Below are 21,088 nucleotides of genomic sequence, written 5' to 3'. Positions count from 1 at the left end.
ACCCAGGCCATAACATTTATTAATATTTTCTTAGGATAAACCTTCAGAAAATTTGCATATACATCTGGTCTAAGACTTGAGCCAGCTTTATTCTATCATTCAGTCAGTCAGAAAATGTATGGTTAACAATTACTGTTGTGGCCATCTATAAGGAGGTCACAATACATGAAATATTTCCTTCAGGTTTATTCTCTTACATTCATTGAAGAGCTAGTTATAAATTTTAGATGGACACACCAATTTGCTCATCAGTGTTGGGGATTTTTACATTTTCTGGCATAAAAATTACATGTCTACAACTTTGCACCCACAATTGGCAAGCTACATTTGAATTCTCAGAGTTGGGTCTAATTCTACAGGGTGTCCATTAGACAATATTCTGTGATGAAGAATTTTTAGAGTCTTGTTCATAGCATGTGCCACAGGGAAAAAGCAAACATCAAGCCAACAAGTGGGAGATTTTCCCCAGGAGCATGCAGCCAGGGGGAAGTTTGACAGTGGAAATGAGGATACTATCTTGAAGAGTTTCTGAGTGGTGAGAGTACCATTCAGGGTCCCAACAAGAAATGGATGGCACACTCAAATTAGGGTAATTTGAGAGAGGTCCATTTACAAAGAGAGGATTACAAAAATAGAGGTGGAGTAGGGAAATTATTACAATAGTGCAGGAAGCTGGGACCACTAACTGGGACTGTCACCACCCCCAGGTCTGAGGGGCCATGAGGAGGAAGAGGTTGCTAGGAGCTAGAAGGGAAAGTGCGATGGAGGTCAGGTCACCTCTATCTGGGGACACATCAGCCCAGAGTGGCCTCCTGAGATGGAGACAGGGAAGTAACTATCTCTGTGTTAGTCTCCTCCCACCTCTGATCTCTTGGGCTCTCTTTTAGCAAGAACCAATAAAACCCCCTGGGTTTCCCAGGTGGCTCAGTGATAAAGAACCCGCCTGCCAAGCAGGAGACACTGGTTCGATCCCTGGGTCGGGAAGATCGCTTGAAGAAGGAAATGGCAACCCACTCCAGTATTCTTGCCTGGGAAATCCCATGGACAGAGCATCCTAGGGGACTACCATCCATGGGGTCACCAAAGAGTCAGACAAGACTTAGTGACTAAATGACAACAACAATAAAAATCCTTATTGGTCAACCTCCTGGGGCAGAGAGTGATAACAGATAACAGGTGGAGAGTGACTCTGGGCAAAGTGAATGCTCTTCCACCCGGAAGCAAGATGTCTGAAATCCCTCCTTTTTCAATCGTTGATGGTATTTAAAAACTTATGAAAATACCATAGGGGTAGAAAATTTTTCTGTTCTGACCTTTTTCTCTGAACGTCATCCTGCTTTTTCCTCTCCTGAACCGAGTAAAACCAGCTGCTTTAAAATCAGACCCTCTGAGGATACAAAGCACAAACCCCTCATTTGCTGTGTTCCCCAGACTGAACCTGAACTATTAGCCATATTCAAACATTTTCCCAAAGTCACTGAGGATCCCCACAGATTTGCTGAGGAATTTAATATAGTCATTTAAACTTATCAACCTGGTTTCTCTGACTTTTATCAGCGAGTTCACGTGCCTCTCTGTGAAGGCCAGGCCCAGTGGTGGATGAAAGCTGCTAACTGGGATGATCTGGAGAAGTCTTTAGAATTACACCTTGGAGACAAAGGAATCCCTGCTGTTTACTGTTTGATGTAATCATATTGTCTATGATCAGGTATGGAGAACTGCTAGGTGACTGCATCTGACGGTTTCTAGGGCTTTCCCAAATCCAGTTGATTGGAATAATAGTCAGGCTTTTATTTAAAAACCCCAGTGATCTCATGCATGATCATTAAAGCCAGCTCCAAATTGTCTTTAAAGAAAACTCTTTTTTGTATGTTGAATCTACTTGAGAAAAGGTTCATTGACAGGCTGAACCGAGATCTTTTTCTTCTAGTTAAAAAGGCCAGGATGGAATGGGAGACCTGTCCTGTCCAGATTTAATTTAGCAGACCAGCTCACCTGCACCCTAGATGATTAGACCAAAAGGAAGATCACTAAAGTCTTTAATTTTCAACTGCAAAAAATGGAGGCCCCTAAACCAAACCAAAACTCTCTTAGTCTCTGCCGTAAATGCAAAAATCCAGGGCACTGGAGGAAAGACAGTTACAAGCTTAAGCGCTCCAGGTGCCTTCAGACTTTTCAATGTCCTCCTGACCCCCAGTGATGGGACTCTGAAGAACTATAGGGGTTTTCCCCAATGCTTCCCCTTAAACAACTTGGAGAAACCACTCTCCAGATTGGGAATGAATCTTTCTCTGCCTTTATTGGCACTGGAGTTACACCTTTCATGCTCAACCCCACTGTTATGGAAGTCCCTGCCTCAGAGTGCTAAATAAAATGGTTCAAATAGTAGGGGTCTCAAACTTGGACAAGTTACTGTTTCTAAACCTATCCCCTTTGGTTTAAGCACTCTAAGACATTCTTACCCCTTTCTCTTTAGTTCCTCCACCCCTTATTTATGTACTGAGAAGAAATTTCTTAGAAAAACGCCATGCTGAAATATCTTTCTCCCAAAATGGGGAAATAATTCTAGGATTTGATAGTAGCAACCAAAACAGCCAAACAGGCAAAGCAAATAACCCTTCAACATCCCTTCTTTCCTCTGCCTCTGAACACAATAGAGCTAATTTTAGGGACACTAATCATTTGTCCCCATTGGATCAGCTACCACATTCCTTATCAACAAAATCCGTAACTGATATCGATAGAGTACACCTTCTTCTGAAGTCCAAATAGATCCCTCAAAGCCTCTCCCCAGAATTAATCAATACCTTATAAATAAAGGCTTCCCTAGTGGCTCATATGGTTAAGAATCTGCCTGCAATGATTTGGGTTCGATACCTGGGTTGGAAAAATCCCCTGGAGAAGGAAATGGCAACCCACTCCAGTATTCTTGTCTGAAGATTTCCATGGACAGAGGAGCCTGGCAGGCTACAGTCCATGGGGTCCTAAAGAGTCAACTAACACTTTCACTTCACTATAAATAAAGAAGTCCTGCAAGCCATTAATCTGATAATGAAAGACTCTAAGACCCAGGACTTCCTTATCCTCTTCACTAGTCCCTCCCATAACCCTATTTTACCAGTAAAGAAACCTAACATCTAAGGATGGATATTTGTCCAAGACCTCTGAACCATAAACAATATTGCTATCCCTCATCAACCTTTTGTTCTTGGTCTCAGTTTATTAGCCTTCATCACGCTGAAAGCAAATTGTTCACCGTGACTGATTTATGTAGCTCTTTCTTTAGTATCCCTGTGATAAAGCTGGTCAGTACCTCCTCGCCTTTATTTGGGAAAGAAAATAGACCTGGAAGTGATATCCCAAAGTTTTACCAAAGGCTGTTCTTAATTCTCACCTTGAAAGCAGATTTAGATAATATAATCTGTGTGACCTGTTGCCATTTCAGTGTAGAGAGTAGACTAGTTTTCTGTTGCCGTATAACAAGTTGCTGTTAACTTAAAGGTTTACAAGAACAATCGCTGATAGGCTCACAGTTCTACAGAGCAGAAATTGGCATGCCACGGTTACGTTCTCTGCTCAGCGTCTTCCTAGACTGAAATTAATGTGTCAGCCAGGGTTGTGATGCTTGTCTAAGGCTTGCGGTCATCTTCCAAACTTATTCAGGTTATTGGCAGAATACAGTGGCTTGTGGTTGTCTGTCTGGGGTTGCCACCTTTTGCTGGTGGCATTGCTCAGCTGCCAGGGACTGCCTATTTGAAAGTCATTTATTTGGGACCCTTGGAGATTATCCTTAGTGAGCTTGACCTAGTCAGATAAGTTACTAAAGGTATTTGACATTTTCTGGAAAGAGATCCAAAGCATGAGGGAGATATGATGGAAGGGAGGGTCTCTGCTGCTGAGTGTGTCAATAGGAGGAGTCACGTGGCTGCAAACAGTGGGCAGATGCAGTCACAGTTCTGAGAGGTGGAAGGGAAAGGCTGCCAAGGAGGGGAGATGAGCATGCGATGTGGAATTTTCCCTTAACTCATCCATCCATCCATCCATTCCACAGATATTCATTTAAGACCACCTGCTGCTGCTGCTGCTGCGTCACTTTAGTCGTGTCCAACTCTGTGCGACCCCATAGACGGCAGCCCACCAGGCTTCCCGTCCCTGGGATTCTCCAGGCAAGAACACTGGAGCGGGTTGCCATTTCCTTCTCCAATGCATGAAAGTGAAAAGTGAAAGTGAAGTCGCTCAGTCGTGTCCGACTCTATTGACCCCATGGACTGCAGCCTACCAGACTCCTCCGTCCATGGGATTTTCTAGGCAAAAGTACTGGAGTGGGGTGCCATTGTGCCAAACACACAGAGAGGCAGCTAGAGAGAATCAAGTGGATAGCTTCTCTGCTTCCTGTCCAGCCAGAGAGACAGAGGCAAGTGGATGCAAGATGGTGAATGTTACTGAGCAGGGACCACAGGATGCCAAGAGGGTGAGAGCAGGAGTCCTTTTTTAGGAACTAATGCTTAAGGATTTGGTATTAGCTAAGAGAAGAGGGCGGGAGAGCAACAGAGTGGGAAAGGTGGAGACCTTCCTTCCTTCAGGAAAGGAAAAAAGCACTGATGAAGGGTGGAAGCTTTAATGACTAAAAGCACATTTAAGGAGGTATAATTAGCCCACTATGACCCAAATTGTCACAGGTTGCCATACAAATCATGCTGCTGCTGCTGCTGCTGCTGCTAAGTCGCTTCAGTCATGTCTGACTCTGTGCGACCCTATAGACGGCAGCCCACCAGGCTCCCCCATCCCTGGGATTCTCCAGGCAAGAACACTGGAGTGGGTTGCCATTTCCCTCTCCAATGCATGAAAGTGAAAAGTGAAAGTGAAGTCGCACAGTCGTGTCCGACTCTTAGCGACCCCATGGACTACAGCCCACCAGGCTCCTCTGTCCATGGAATTTTCCAGGCAAGATTACTCGAGTGAGTTACAAATCATGCTAATGAGTTTGAATTTTTCTTCTAAGCACAATGGGAAGACACTGAAAGGACTTAAGCAAGAGTAACTTGAAGAGACTGGCACTTAATATCACCCAGGCTTTAGTGTGAAAAATATATTGTAGAGGGTGGCCGTAGCAGAGTCATTGAGATGACTGCAGATGGGTGGGACCAGGAGAGTAAGGAGAGAAGGCAGATTTGAAGGAGATGCATAGGGCTTGGTTGGCCTTGCGTAATGATTTGTATATGATCAATTTTAGGAGTCGTAGGATTAAATGTGACTGCATGTACTTGAGTTCACAGTTCCCCCTTTATACTACTCAAGATGTGTCTTTTCTGTTCCCAAAATCTTTAGGTTGCAACAAGACAGCACGTCTTCCATCCACGTTAGGAATACTTGTTCCATCGGTTTGGAATATTTCACTGGGAATACGTTTTTAAGCAGGATAGAGAAGATCTGGATTCCCGTGCCTTTTATTTCCTTGTCTGCTCAATGAGAGGACTGAATTGTAAACCTCAAAGGCTGACTCTAGGACTGACACCCCGGAACTGGGCTCACTCTTGTTTCCGCCCAGGCCAGCCAGAGCTTCTGGCTGTAGTAATAGCAGAACTGGTAGTACCCCGAGAACAGTGCATATTTGGATCAAGGGCGGCTTTTGAACTTTTGTACTCCTCCAGTCCCAGGAGTAACGTAAAGAGAGTAGCCAGAAACAGTCAGGTCTACAGATTTAGCTTCATAGCCTGATGCCTCTGAAAGTTGCCCAACGTGTCACACAGAAGGGTCATCCATCTGAGCACATGGGGGTATTTAATCACTGTCAATTTCCCTTTAATTTCTCCTCTCTTAGTAGGAGAAGGTGCACTGAGTACAGTGAATGACATGAATTCCGCATAAAATTTATATTTTATGCATATATATATATGCAGAATTCCATACTGCATTTATAAACTTCATTTTGCTCTGTCCTCAGAGATTCCAATCAGCAGTGGAGTTCTGTGCCTGGGCAGAAATGCCTGAATGCACACTGCTGAGGATGGCAAGGGGAAAATTCTGTCTGCAGCTAAATCTACCAGTGCCAACCTGGACTCCCCCAGCAAAACCTGCCTTGAGGCAGATATAATGGAGATTTTCCCCTCTTTTAAGACCCAGACTCATTTTACTGGATGCATATTGCCTTTTTGTGAATGCATCTCATACTCCGTATTTCTGTGTATTTTAATCCAATTTAACTCTCCTAATGGCTTAGATGGAGAAGGAAATGGCAACCCACTCCAGTATTCTTGCCTGGAGAATCCTGTGGACAGAGGAGCCTGGTGGGCTGCTGTCCATGGGGTCGCATAGAGTCGGACATGACTGAAGCTACTTAGCATGCATGCATTGGAGAAGGAAATGGCAACCCACTCCAGTGTTCTTGCCTGGAGAATCCCAGGGACGGAGGAGCCTGGTGGGCTGCCATCTATGGGGTCGCACAGAGTCAGGACTGAAGCGACTTAGCAGCCATGGCTTAGATGAATTGTACAAAGTGCATTTTATTTTAATCCACTAGAGGGAGCCAGAGGGATTTAGACAATGGCACAAAGCAGACAATCAAGGTTCTTAAGCTCTAAGAAATTTAGACATTTAAACATTTAGAGAAATATCCAGGGTTTCTCAAAGTGGGCTTACTGTCAGTATTACTGGGAGGTGCTTTTTGTTTTTGCTTCTTAACTTGTTTGCATTAAAAAATAGACTAAGAGAAGTTTAGATTTACAGCAAAGCTGAGCTGAAGGGGAGTTTTAAAAATATGTAGATTTCCAGACCCTGTCTGAGATCCATAACATCAGAAGCTTTGGGGTGAGGAATCGCTACTGTAAGGGTTGGTAGAATGCCTGGCTTATAAAAAAAAATGTCTGCAAGCTTAAAACCAAGAACAGGGGCAGAAACACACTGAACTTTATGTAGCATACACAGCAGGATATAGGAACAAAGACTCACAAAGATTTAAATATTAAAAAAATATAGAGAGATTAAAAACTTAGAGGCTGTCAATATTTAAATTATGGGTCATATATTTTGCTAATTCCACTGTTATTAATAAATATAATCTATGTGATTTACATAGAATCAAAGGAAAATCTGAGAACTACCATTAGGATAAAGTTTCCAAGCTCCAGGATGAGATTTTTAGGGAACCTCCAAATCAGTAAAGAGTATACTGTTTCGAAAATAAGCATTTCATGAAAGACTGCCTGATTCCTGTGGATCTTACCCAGGGAATAGAAATAAATGCTCTAGATCCGATTGCTACCAGACCCAGATGTCTCCATAGTGTCCTGTGCAATCTGTCACATTGGCCCCGACACAAGCAGCTTAAAAAATTAAAGAAAGAAAAGAGGGCACATGGATTAACAGAGTTTAACAAATTCTGTCCCTATAGAAAGAAATTTAAAATCAAATGAAAGTAATTGGATTGATTTACAGAAAAGTGTGTTAGAAAACCCAAGTGGTGTGATGAAAATTAGCAATCCAGCCCTTTGGATGCTGTTGGCCCTGTGGATATTTACAGATTTGTTTAAATCAACATCAAATAGCCAGAATCCTTGTGATAAGAATTGGTCTTTATAACTGATATCTGAAACCTAACTTGAATATCAAATAAAAACTCAGAGCAATGCTTTAACCAACCCTACCAAGGTCCAGCCTAACTAGGTTTTCTTTTTTCTTATCTCAATTTATTTATTTGGCCACACCACCTGGCATGTGGGATCTCAGTTGCCAAACCAGAGATTGAATCCACGCCCCCTGAGGTGGAAGAGCAGTCTTCACCATTGGCCCTCCAGGTATCCCCCTAACTGGGTATCTACTACAATCTCAGGGTCAGAAGCGTCTTCCTGATGACGATGCCTTTCCAATATCAAGAAGGAAAAGGGCAAAAAACAAAAACACCTCTTTTTGCCTCTATGTAAAACAGAGATTCTGAGCACAGTCAAACTTGAAATATTTTTCCTCAAAGATTAAATACAACAGTAATTTAAAAAGGAAAAATGGCAAGGCTCAATTGGCCCAACAGACCCTGATAAGTGTGGAAACAAGATTCTTCCCTTTGAGCTTCTGTCTGAGAAACCTGGACAGGTTGGCCACTATCTTAAGAGTTCTTCATTAGTTTTTCTTCAAAGGTTTCTTTCCTCTGTAAGGAGGGCCCTCACACTTTTATAACTGAATCTTCTCAATCATAAAGCGTAACAGAATTGTATTTTATGTTATAGATGTACTTCAACACAGAAATAAAGGGAAGTTATGTGATGGAGAAGGAGGTTATGTGATGGAGAACAATTTAGTAATGTACAGTCAACTCTGAGTAAATCATGCAAATGAATAAAACTCTTTCTAGCTAACTTGATTATATATCCTTCCTCTACATAATCATGTTCCATTTTGAAAATAAAATTTTAAAGGAATATTTTTGTGGATAAAAAATATTTTTGGAAAAATCTTTTGTTTTAAAATAGTGAATGACAGGGAATTCAGGGAACTATGATCCTGCATGCTCCGAGGTGTGACTAAAAAACAAAAACAAAAAATGAATGAAAAGTTCCCTCTGGATTTTAATGATATTGAACATAAGACTATGTGCCATTTTCCTCATAATGAAATATAAATACATTTACACTATTATTCACTCCCTTGATTGCAGAATCATTTTCAGTCCTCTGTCTGCCCCTACCAGCTAAATATTTTTCTCCTATCAGCCTTTGGTTAAAAATGAAATATTTCTTACAATAAGTTAGTTGGCTGCAAACCTTGGCAATTCCTACTAGGCTGGCTTGGCTAGAGGACAAGAGCTCCCTCTTGTTTGAGGTTCTGATATAGAGTCAGGCCCTCGAGATCATTAAAATTGTCAGCTTGGTCTGTAACAGCTGCCTAGGTCCCAGGTTCAACACCCACACACCAAATCCACATTTTTGAAGAGAAAGGTAATTCTAATAGTAAACACCATTATTTTTTTCATTTGCAAATTTCTTATTCAATCTCTGATTTTTAAAAAAATGTTAACCACTTTCCATTCCTACCTTAGTTATCCCACCCCTGAGAGGCATATTTAATGGATTACAGTTGTTTTTTCCCTCAGAATGGGGATGTAGACTTGTAATCCATCTAGCATAGTGATCCATAGTTTCCTTTACTGGAAGTTGGCACTTGCGGTGAAATCTATTTACTACTCTGGCTTTAAGTTACATCTTTTGGAAACATTAGATTCCAATTAGCTTTTCCCTTGGTGGTAAGGAGCTTAGAGGAGGAGTTCAACTGGGACGCAGATGCTCATACAATGCTCCTTTCATTTTAATCAACACAGTGTTGAAAATATCAGGGGACCAAAAGTCAAACCTGGCAAGACAGACGTTGTTCATAGATATTACTGGCCTGGGACTTCTCACTGGGTTAAGAAACTGGGTGACATATATCTTGTTTGATTGTGCTTGTTTCTGCTCAATTGTAGATATTTTTGATCCACAATTATCTTCAATGAGTGGTAATCTCATCAGAAGTTTGCAAATTAATAAAGTCTCAGGAGGGAACCTGTATTCAAGGGAGAAATCTTGGCAAGTATTTGGCACAAAAGTCAACTCTGATTGGTTATTGCCAACTGCATTCTAAAACTCAGTTCCTATACAGGCTTTTTCACATGAGTTTTAACTGATTCCAAATTGTTTTACTATTCTAAATTATCTTAATTGATTAAAAATGTTAGATAATGTGGTAGATTAGCTATAACTTTCCTATATGAAACAGTCAAATCTTAGTTTTTCAAAGTCTCTCTTCCTTCCCACCTGCTTTGGTAAACTGACATTAAAGTAAGAAAACCCCAAACCTCCCAAACAGAAGAGAAAAGAAGAATTCTGAAAGCTAAGGAAGTTCAAACCAATCTTTACTCTGAGAGTTTCTGCCAAACCTTTGAAACTTTGAGATCTGTTTGATCAGGGCAGAGAGTCGGGGCAGTAGATAAAACCTAGCATCTGCTCCAAGTGGAAAACTTGATATGAGGCACTCACATACAGCTGAGTCCCCAAAGAGCTTCACCCTCAGTCTCAGGGTGAAGGAGTGAAACTCCTTGCATTGAAGGGGGAGGTAAGAAAATATGTGCCTCTTGACCTTGGCACCAAGGGAGGGCAAGGAATAACTCAAGAATTCATAACCCTACTCTGTTCTTGAGTGGATGTATGTTTTTAATTCATTCTACTCACGTGGCCACAGAAAGCCTTACGTGTAGGATGTAATTTAATGTGGTTTCAGGCTGGTGGTGCTCCTGGATAACTGGCAGAAACAAATGCCCTCTGGAGAGACTCAGGCTATGAACAAATACAAATGGAAAGTTGCCATGAAATGATCCTCATTAGAGCGCCAACAAATTGATGCTTTCAAACTGTGCTGCTAGAGAAGACTCTTGAGAGTCCCTTATATAGCAAGGAGATCAAACTAGTCAATCCTAAAAGAAATCAGTCCTGAATATTCATTGGAAGGACTGATGCTGAAGCTGAAGCTCCAATACTTGGGCCACCTGATGCAAAGAGCCGACTCATTGAAAAATACTCTGATGCTGGGAAAGATTGAAGGCAGGAGGAAAGGGGATGGCAGAGGATGAGATGGTTGGATGGCATCACTGATTCAAAGGACATGAGTTTAACCAAACTCCAGGAGGTGGTGAAGGACAGGCAAGCCTTGTGTGGTGCAGTCCATGGTGTTGCAAAGAGCTGGACATGACTGAGCAACTGAAAACAACAAGAAGAAACTCTGAAATTTCCATTTATGCTGGAGAGAAGGAAGGTCTGAGATGCAAGAAAGAATGGGGAGCTAAAATATCACTAAATATGTGGATAGATGCAAGCAAGATTGCCAGGAGAAATATCAATAACCTCAGATATGCAGATGACACCACGCTTATGGCAGAAAGTGAAGAGGAACTAAAAAGCCTCTTGATGAAAGTGAAAGTGGAGAGTGAAAAAGGTGGCTTAAAGCTCAACATTCAGAAAATGAAGATCATGTCATCTGGTCTCATCACTTCATGGGAAATAGATGGGGAAACAGTGGAAACAGTGGCTGACTTTATTTTGAGGCGCTCCCAAATCACTGCAGATGGTGATTGCAGCCATGAAATTAAAAGACGCTTACTCCTCGGAAGGAAAGTTATGACCAACCTAGACAGCATATTTAAAAGCAGAGACATTACTTGTCAACAAAGGTCCATCTAGTCAAAGCTATGGTTTTTCCTGTGGTCATGTATGGATGTGAGAGTTGGACTGTAAAGAAAGCTGAGTACAGAAGAACTGATGCTTTTGAATTGTGCTGTTGGAGAAGACTCTTGAGAGTTCCTTGGACTGCAAGGAAATCCAACCAGTCCATGCTAAAGGAAATCAGTCCTGGATGTTCATTGGAAGGACCGATGCTGAAGCTGAAACTACAATATTTTGGCCACCTGATGTGAAGAGCTGACTCATTTGAAAAGACCTTGATGCTGGGAAAGATTGGAAGCAGGAGGAGAAGGGGACAACAGAGGATGAGATGGTTGAATGGCATCACTAACTCAATGGACATGAGTTTGGGTAAACTCCAGGAGTTGGTGATGGACAGGGGGGCCTGGCGTGCTGTGGTTCATGGGGTCGCAAAGAGTCAGACACGACTGAGCGACTGAACTGAATTGTATAAAACAAAAATTTTCCCACAAATAAAACATTAAGATTAACTAAAAGACTAGATAGACAGCAATAAACTTATAAGGTATAGAAAGGTAAGAGAGTTAATAGTTTAAGGTTCTTATGTCTTTCAGGAAGGGAATAAGGATATTAACTATAATTTTTAGGTATGTGAATTAAAATAGCTTGAATTGCCTTTAAAAGGCTAGAAATAGTATAACTCTTAAAGAAACGGAGAAGGAAAAATGGGATGGTAAAGATATAGCAATTTTAATCAGTTTAAAAGAAGGCAAGAAAGCTAGGAAGAAAAAAAGAAACAGAAATTTAAGACAGAGAAAGTACATGATTTGGTGCTAGATTAAATGCAAATATGTAAAAGTCCCTGATGCTGGGAAAGAGAAGGCAAAAGGAGAAGGGCGTAGCAGAGAATGAGATGGTTAGATATCACCACTGACCCAATGGACATGAATTTGAGCAAATTCTGCGATACAGTGAAGGACAGGGGGCCTGGCGTGCTGCACTTCATGGGTCTCAAAGAGTCAGACATTACTTAGTGACCGAACAACAACAGCAATATAAATAATTACAACCACTCTTAGCAAAATTATTACTAGACAAAGTATAATTAAGGGTTAAAGTCACTTTATGATGGAAAAAGTTAAATTGCTCAGGATGATACAAGTCAAAACTTGTATGCACTTAATGAAGTCTCAAATTATATAAACCAAATATAGAACTGTGAAGATAAATTGGTAAGTCCACAAGCATACTTGGAAATATTAAATCTCTCTCATAGTAATAAATCTCTCTCATGTGTGTGTGTACTCAGTCATGTCCAACTCTTTGTGACTCCATGGGCTTGTAACCCACCAGGCTCCTCTGTCCATGGAATTTTCCATGCAAAAATACTGGAGTGGGTTGCCATTTCCTACACCAAGGAATCTTCACGACCCAGGGATTGAACACAGGTCTCCTGCATTGCAGGTGGATTCTTTACCACTGAGCGACAGGGAATCTCCAATATCTCTCATAGTAAACAGTAAGGCTGACAGTATCTGTGAAGATAAGAGAAGATTCAAAGAGAAAAATAAAACTTAAGCCCCAAATTGGAGTATACACATCTTTTTGAAGCACAGATGAAACATTATGAAAACTGACACTTTGAAAATTGGTATTAAATTTCCACACCTATCAATGTAAAACCTCAAGTTAAAGGACTGGTGTCATACAGATCACTTCTCTAACACAAGGCAACTAAATTAGAGATAAGAAAATCCTACATATTTAGCTATGGTTTTTTGAAAAACCACACATGTCTAAGGGTCAAAGAAAAAAATCATAGAAATTAGAAAATGTTATGCTCTGAACAATGATAAAAGTTCAGTTCAGTTCAGTCGCTCAGTTGTGTCCAACTCTTTGCGACCCCATGAACTGCAGCACGCCAGGCCTCCCTGTCCATCACCAACTCCCAGAGTTCACTCAGACTCACGTCCATCGAGTCAGTGATGCCATCCAGCCATCTCATCCTCTGTCGTCCCCTTCTCCTCCTGCCCCCAATCCCTCCCAGCATCAGAGTCTTTTCCAATAAGTCAACTCTTTGCATGAGGTGGCCAAAGTACTGGAGTTTCAGCTTTAGCATCATTCCTTCCAAAGAACACCCAGGGCTGATCTCCTTCAGAATGGACTGGTTGGATCTCCTTGCAGTCCAAGGGACTCTCAAGAGTCTTCTCCAACACCACAGTTCAAAAGCATCAATTCTTCGGTGCTCAGCCTTCTTCACAATCCAACTCTCACATCCATACATGACCACAGGAAAAACCATAGCCTTGACCGGACGGACCTTTGTTGGCAAAGTAATGTCTCTGCTTTTGAATATGCTATCTAGGTTGGTCATAACATTCCTTCCAAGGAGTAAGCGTCTTTTAATTTCATGGCTGCAGTCACCATCTGCAGTGATTTTGGAGCCAGGAAAAATAAAGTCTGACACTGTTTCCACTGTTTCCCCATCTATTTCCCATGAAGTGATGGGACCAGATGCCATGATCTTCATTTTCTGAATGTTGAGTGTTAAGCCAACTTTTTCACTCTCCACTTTCACTTTCATCAAGAGGCTTTTTAGTTCCTCTTTACTTTCTGCCATAAGGGTGGTGTCAAATGCGTATCTGAGGTTATTGATATTTCTCCTGGCAATCTTAATTCCAGCTTGTGCTTCTTCCAGCCCAGCGTTTCTCATGATGTACTCTGCATATAAGTTAAATAAGCAGGGTGACAATATACAGCCTTGACAAACTCCTTTTCCTATTTGGAACCAGTCTGTTGTTCCATGTCCAGTTCCGACTGTTGCTTCCTGACCTGCATATAGGTTTCTCAAGAGGCAGGTCAGGTGGTCTGGTATTCCCATCTCTTTCAGAATTTTCCACAGTTTATTGTGATCCACACAGTCAAAAGCTTTGGCATAGTCAATAAAGCAGAAATACATGTTTTTCTGGAACTCTCTTGCTTTTTCTATGATCCAGCGGATGTTGGCAATTTGATCTCTGGTTCCTCTGCCTTTTCTAAAACCAGCTTGAACATCTGGAAGTTCACGGTTCATGTATTGCTGAAGCCTGGCTCGGAGAATTTTGAGCATTACTTTACTAGCATGTGAGATGAGTGCAATTGTGTGGTAGTTTGAGCATTCTTTGGCATTGCCTTTCTTTGGGATTGGAATGAAAACTGACCTTTTCAGTCCTGTGGCCACTGCTGAGTTTTCCAAATTTGCTGGCATATTGAGTGCAGCACTTTCACAGCATCATCTTTCAGGATTTGAAATAGCTCAATTGGAATTGCATCACCTCCACTAGCTTTATTCGTAGTGGTACTTTCTAAGGCCCACTTGACTTCACATTCCAGGATGTCTGGCTCTAGGTCAGTGATCACACCATCGTGATGATCTGGGTCATGAATATCTTTTTTGTACAGTTCTTCTGTGTATTCTTGCCACCTCTTCTTAATATCTTCTGCTTCTGTTAGGTCCATACCATTTCTGTCCTTTATCGAGCCCATCTTTGCATGAAATGTTCCCTTGGTATCTCTAATTTTCTTGAAGAGATCTCTAGTCTTTCCCATTCTGTTGTTTTCCTCTATTTCTTTGCATTGATCGCTGAGGAAGGCTTTCTTATCTCTTTTTGCTATTCTTTGTACTCCCCATCAAATTTGGGGGGATTCAAATAAAGTGGTACTTAGGGAAATTTATATTAAGAAGAATCAGGTTTCAAAATTAGTAAGTTAAATATCTATCTTAGGAAGTTTAAAAAAAGAACAAGAGAATAAAGTGAAAGAAAAAAGTAATGCAATTTTAGAAGAAAATGATGAAATAGAAAAATAAACAAACATACAACAGGGAAATTGACATAGTCTCTAAACTGATTTTTTGAAAAAGAATACAAAAACAAACCTCTGTGAAAATTAAGGGAAAAAGGGAGAGTAGTCTCAAAATAAATGGGATGAACAAAAAAAATGCTATGACTAAAAATGTCAAAGTCATGAGAAAAGTAAATTATTTTACAAACTGGATGAAAATATTTCTTATAGAAATACAAATTGTAAAATATATTTCAAGAAGAATTAGAGAACCTGAATAGTCTTATAACCATTAAAGAAACGAAATAGTTAAAAACCTTTGCACAGAGCAATTTTGATCTTCAGATAATTCCAGTCTTCCCCAACCCTTTCAGAGACCAGAAATGGAGGGAAATACTCCCCAACTTATTTTATGAAGCCAAGATTATCTTGATGTCAAATCTAGACAAAAAGATTACAAGCAAAATGAAAACCCAGAAAACCCTGAAATAAGCCAATCTCAATCATGACCACAAATACAAATTCTGAACAAAATTTATATTAGCAAATTGAATCTGAAAATGCACAAAGATAGTACATTACGATCAAAATGTCTTCATCCCACAAATGTAATTATCAGTTTACTTGTAAATTGTCTACGGCCTCATAAACAATAGAGAAAAATCAGATGATTACTCCAATTGATGCAGAAGAAACATTAGAAAAACTTGATATTCACTTAGATTAGAAAAATTGGAAAACTGAAAATAGTCACTGTCATAGCTCGAGTTTCTCAGGAAGAAGTGTCTGAGATAGAGGTTAACATGGAGGAAACTGATTAGGGAGTGTTCCCAAGGTTAGGATCTTTGGAAGAGAAAGTAGGAAGTAAGACTGGGCAGAGAAGGGAGAAGTCAGGCTGCAGTGTAGACTCAGGGAAAGCTTCACCCAACCCTAAAGAGAGTGCTGGAATGAGGGTAGCCCTTTGGAGTCGATTTGACTTGGGGTGATAGGTGGGCCTTTATACCTTGTGTCAACCAGCCACCCAAGGTGAGCTACCCCAGGAAGTGGATGTGATGTGGGCAGTTTACTCTCTTTAGCTGAAGAAGGTTGACGGTCCAGGGCTGTTTGCCAGTAGTACCGCCAGCTGCTGGAAGAATTACTTCAGCTCAGAAAAGAGGGACCTCAGAGGTACATCACAGAGTCTGTTACAGGCATGTACAAAAAGCCTACAGCAGATGCCACAGTTAATGTTAAAATGTGGAAAGCATTGCCTTAAAGATGAGAAACAAGACAAGGAAAACCATTATTACCACTTCTGTTTAGCACTGTGTGATGAGACAGGATAAACAGAAGGTTTAAGGATTAAAACAGAAATAAAACGAATATTGTTGTAGCCACACATTCCGGGAAACAAACTCACTCAGAAGGACCATGCAGATGGAGTGCAGTTTATAACACCGGCGGGCCCAAGGCAGAGTCTCCTCTTAGCCAAGGACCCCGACCGTTTTTGTGAAAACCTTATATACCCTAAGTGTACTTGCCCAAACCCACCTCCCCAAATTTCTTGAAACTAGTCTGGACAAGGTAAAAGAGAGATACGATCAAAGTTAACCCATGATTCATGTGTCACAAGACTAGATAAACAGTGAACGTTTATCAATAGGCCTGTGGTCATATCCTGATAAATATAATGGAATTTACAACTTTGTTCTGTTGCAGAGATAATTAGCGTATTCTTTTAGGCAATGGAGAGTCCAAGTACAAGTCCCGAGGCTCTTTTATCGGGGGGTCTGGTTTTCCATTGGTATGCCACTTCTATAGACACCGGGCACAAAGTTCAGAGTCCATTGGGAGGGTGACCACGCGTGTAGCCTAATGTTCACAGCCTGGCCTAAGATGGAGTCCAACTCTGTCTGTTTCCTCCTTCAATATGATTTGCAGGTGATATGATTGTCTATGAAGAAAATAACCTACAAATGAATTATAACAATAAAAAGCTTGTCAGCACTCACTCCTGGATGCAAAGCAAATGTATATAAATGTGTATACATACATGTGTTGATGCCATTTTTATAGACAATTATTTAGAAAACCTTATTCATAAATGGTATTTACAATGGCATAGAAATATAATAACTTGAAATAAATCTAACAAAAATGTGTGATACTGAAGAATATGTTAAATAAATATATGATGTTTATGGCTAGTACTCTGTTCTATAAAGATTTCAAATCTTCCCCAATTGATCTATAGATATGAAACTCCAATAAGCAAAAATACTGCTGTGTTGTTTGTGGAATTTGACAAGCTGATTTAAAAATTTACAGGGAAGCATGAAAGACCAAGGAAAATGAAAAGTGGAAAGACTTGCATTACTGGATAAAATGACTTATTATCAGATTATATTATTAAGAATAGGATGTTGATGCAGGATGAGATAAATTGACAAGCAAAACCGAGTGAAACAGAGTCAAGAAGGAAACTCCCATATACGCACATATAGAAACTGGATTTTCACAGATCACTGGGAAAGAGTAGATTATTTTGTTAATGGCCTAAGGACGATTTGGTTCCCATACACTTTTAAAAACCTGAAAATTGAGTCTAATCTTGTATCATAAGGTCAATCTAGGTGTTAAAGACAATGTAAAAGGCACAACCTTACAGTTTTAGAAATAGTGTATAGGGAATACATGAAAAATCTTTAGTAAATAAAGTTTCTTAAAGAAGACACAAAAGTGAAAATTATGCAGGAAAAGATGAATACACTCAAGTACATTAAAAATGAGGGTTCAGATAGTCAAAGACACAATAAACAACCCCAAAATCAGAAAATTAAAAAAACCCAAAACTAGGAGATGATATTTGCAACCTTTATTAACAAAAATTTAGTATCTGAAATATATATAAAAACTTTGAAAAAAATAAGGAAAGGCAAACCAACACAAAAATGGAGAAAACATGTGAGACAGATACTTAAACAGAAAAGGAATACAAGAAGTTCAGAACCATAGGAGAATGTGTTAACCTCATTAGTAACAGCATATTGAAAAGCAGAGACATTAGTTTGTCAACAAAGGTCCATCTAGTCAAGGCTATGGTTTTTCCAGTAGTCATGTATGGATGTGAGAGTTGGACTATAAAGAAAGCTGAGCAATGAAGAATTGATGCTTTTGAACTGTGGTGTTGGAGAAGACTCTTGAGAGTCCCTTGGAGTGCAAGGAGATCCAACCAGTCCATCCTAAAGGAGATCAGTCCTGGGTGTTCATTGATGCTGAAGTTGAAACTCCAGTACTTTGGCCACCTCATGTGAAGAACTGACTCATTGGAAAAGACCCTGATGCTGGGAAAGATTGAAGGTGGGAGGAGAATGGAACGACAGAGGGTGAGATGGTTGGATGGCATCACCGAGTCAATGGACATGAGTTTGGGTGGACTCCGGGAGTTGGTGATGGACAGGGAGGCCTGGCGTGCTGTGGTTCATGGGGTCACAAAGAGTCGGACACAACTGAGCGACTGAACTGAATAGGGAAATACAAACCAAAACCAAAATAAACCATGTGAATTACATTTTCCTTTGCTTCTAGACTTAGTAAACACTTATTATCTCAAAGTTTCTGTGGGTGAGGAATTTGAGAGTGGCTTAGCTAGGTGATTCTTGCTTAGGATGTGTCATGAGGTCTGACTCAAGAAATTAGTGAGACAAGGATATCATACATCCAGGGAATATAGCCAATATTTTATAATAACTATGAATGGAGTACAACCTTAAAAAGTTATGAATCACTATGTTGTACATCTGAGACTTACATAACATTGTAAATCAACCATATGTCAATTAAAAAAAAAGAGATCATTTAAAAAAGATTTAAATGATCCTCATAAAATTGCCAAACATGACTGTTGGCCAAAAAAAAAAGAGTAACTTTTAGATGTATTGATATCTACCTAGGACTTGTTCATTAAACCCACCTGTCTGAGTACTGTGACTTGATTGGGGTTTTCTTTAAGTCACTCCTGAAGCACTGTGATGGCTTTGTCTAACATTAATAGATTTTTTAAAATGATATGTCTTGGGGTATGGCTATGAATAAAGGGGAGAATCTGTTGCTATTGCAAACCAATTATGGAAGCGACTTAAAAAGAAAATCTGAATTGTAACTCTGTTTCTATTTATGTAAAATACTGTCCTTACCTTTCAGTCTGTAGCTGATGTGCACAGACACAGTGGTGGCTCTCGGGTTGCTGTTCTGCCATCTTCCTGTCTCCTTCAGTCCCTCCACGTGGGTATGAACTTCAATGATACAATGGGGCATTTAACAGAGATTGCTCTGTGCAATGCTGTATTTAGTGTTTCTATTTTAATTTTTCTAGGATGTGAATTTATATGAAAATAAAATGCATAATAAAAGAAAAAAGAAAAGAAAGAAAGTAGCTGAGCTGTAGTCTTCTAAAGGCTCGACTGGGACTAGAAGGTCTGCTTCCAAGGTGGCTCACACACATGGCTAGCAAACTGATGTTGGCTGTTGCCGTGGGGAGAAACTGCTTGAGCATCCTTACAACATGGCAGCTGGCTTCTCTCAGAGAAAATGATCTAAAACAAAGGAAAGTCAAACTGTGATGTCCTTTGTGATCTTTCCTCAGAAATCATAGTTCACCATTTTTGCAATATCGTAGTGTTTACAGAGAAGTCTACTTTTAAGACCAGAGATTTATAAATAACCCATAAAAGGATAAACAAATTATGGTATACTTATCAAGCAGAAAATGATATAGTAATGTAAAATGAATGAACCAAGGTACATGCTTCAGTTTTAAGTAATCTAAAAACAATATTGAACAAAAGATGCAAGTCACAAGGAATACGCGCAATATATTCTTTCGAGACCATACATATGAGATGAAACTATCAAGAAAACAAGAGAATGAATGAACAATATAAAATATAGACTGGTGGCTACTTCTGTGGGAAAGGGATCAGGAATTCAAAAGGGGGTTTTGGTAATGTCCCATTTCTCAAAGGACATGGTTCTTTAAATTCTACTGATACATTTTATACAGTCCTTTTGTAAAAAGGACATGTTTCACAATAAAAATGCAAATTAAAGTGTTCTTAAAAAATAATTTTAAATGTCAGGGCTATTTCAGTGAGCAAACAAATTGTTCTTAAATATTCATCATTACACATCAAGCATCTCCCCAGCCTCCATGCCTCTTTATCAAAAGAGAAAAGTATAAATGCATCAAGCCCCTCAAGGAGGACCAAGTTTCCTCAATTCGCAAATGTTACCACAAAAGTCATGGTAATTTGCCCCCAGAGCTCCCTCTGATTCATTGTCTGGCTCCACATCTTTGATGTGGGTTTTCAGGAGAACACTAAAATAGACTGAGAATAATAAGCCCAAATTCAACTTCATGCAAAAGAAAAATTAGAATTTGACTAAAATTGATGTCCTAGGTGGATTCTTTTATTCCCCAGGTCTGTGACATCATGCCATTTTAATTTTAAAATGTATATACATATATGACTTGGACATCCCTGGTGGCTCAGTGGGTAAGAATCTGTCTGCCAAGGCAGGGGATGAGTTCAATCCTTGGTCTGAGAAGATTCCACGTGCCTCAGAGCAACCAAGTCCATGCGCGACAACTCCTGAAACCCAAGTGCCTGGAGCTTGTACTCTGCAACAAGAGAAGCCACCACAGTGAGAAGCCCAGCAGAGCAACGAAGAGCAGCCCCCGCTCACTGGAACTAGAGAAAGCCCACGCACAGCAACGAAGACCCAGCACAGCCAACGATAAAAGGAAAAAAAAAAAAGCAACCCCAAACATATATGATCCTCTTTATTCTCACTGTTTTGTAAATATTTCAGAATAGAAATTTCATCAACTCCAGATGAGTTACCCAGATGGCCCTAAATATTAGGGTTCTCTTGTTGATTAAAAAAAAATCAGAAGACTATTTCCAGAAACATAGTACATTTTCCTATAGTACATTAATCACTAAACTCTTTTTTAAAATGACATTCTTTCCAAACCATGAGTAGCTTTCAAAGTGCATGCATTTTAGTTGCATAATTATACAAAAATAATTCATTGGCATTAAGATAAGATCAACAGCACAGAT

This window comes from Bos indicus, chromosome 9 (genome assembly GCF_029378745.1).
Source record: "Bos indicus isolate NIAB-ARS_2022 breed Sahiwal x Tharparkar chromosome 9, NIAB-ARS_B.indTharparkar_mat_pri_1.0, whole genome shotgun sequence".
NCBI lineage: Eukaryota > Metazoa > Chordata > Mammalia > Artiodactyla > Bovidae > Bos > Bos indicus.
The sequence above is the reverse complement of the archived record's forward strand: the minus strand, read 5'-3'. Positions refer to the sequence as shown.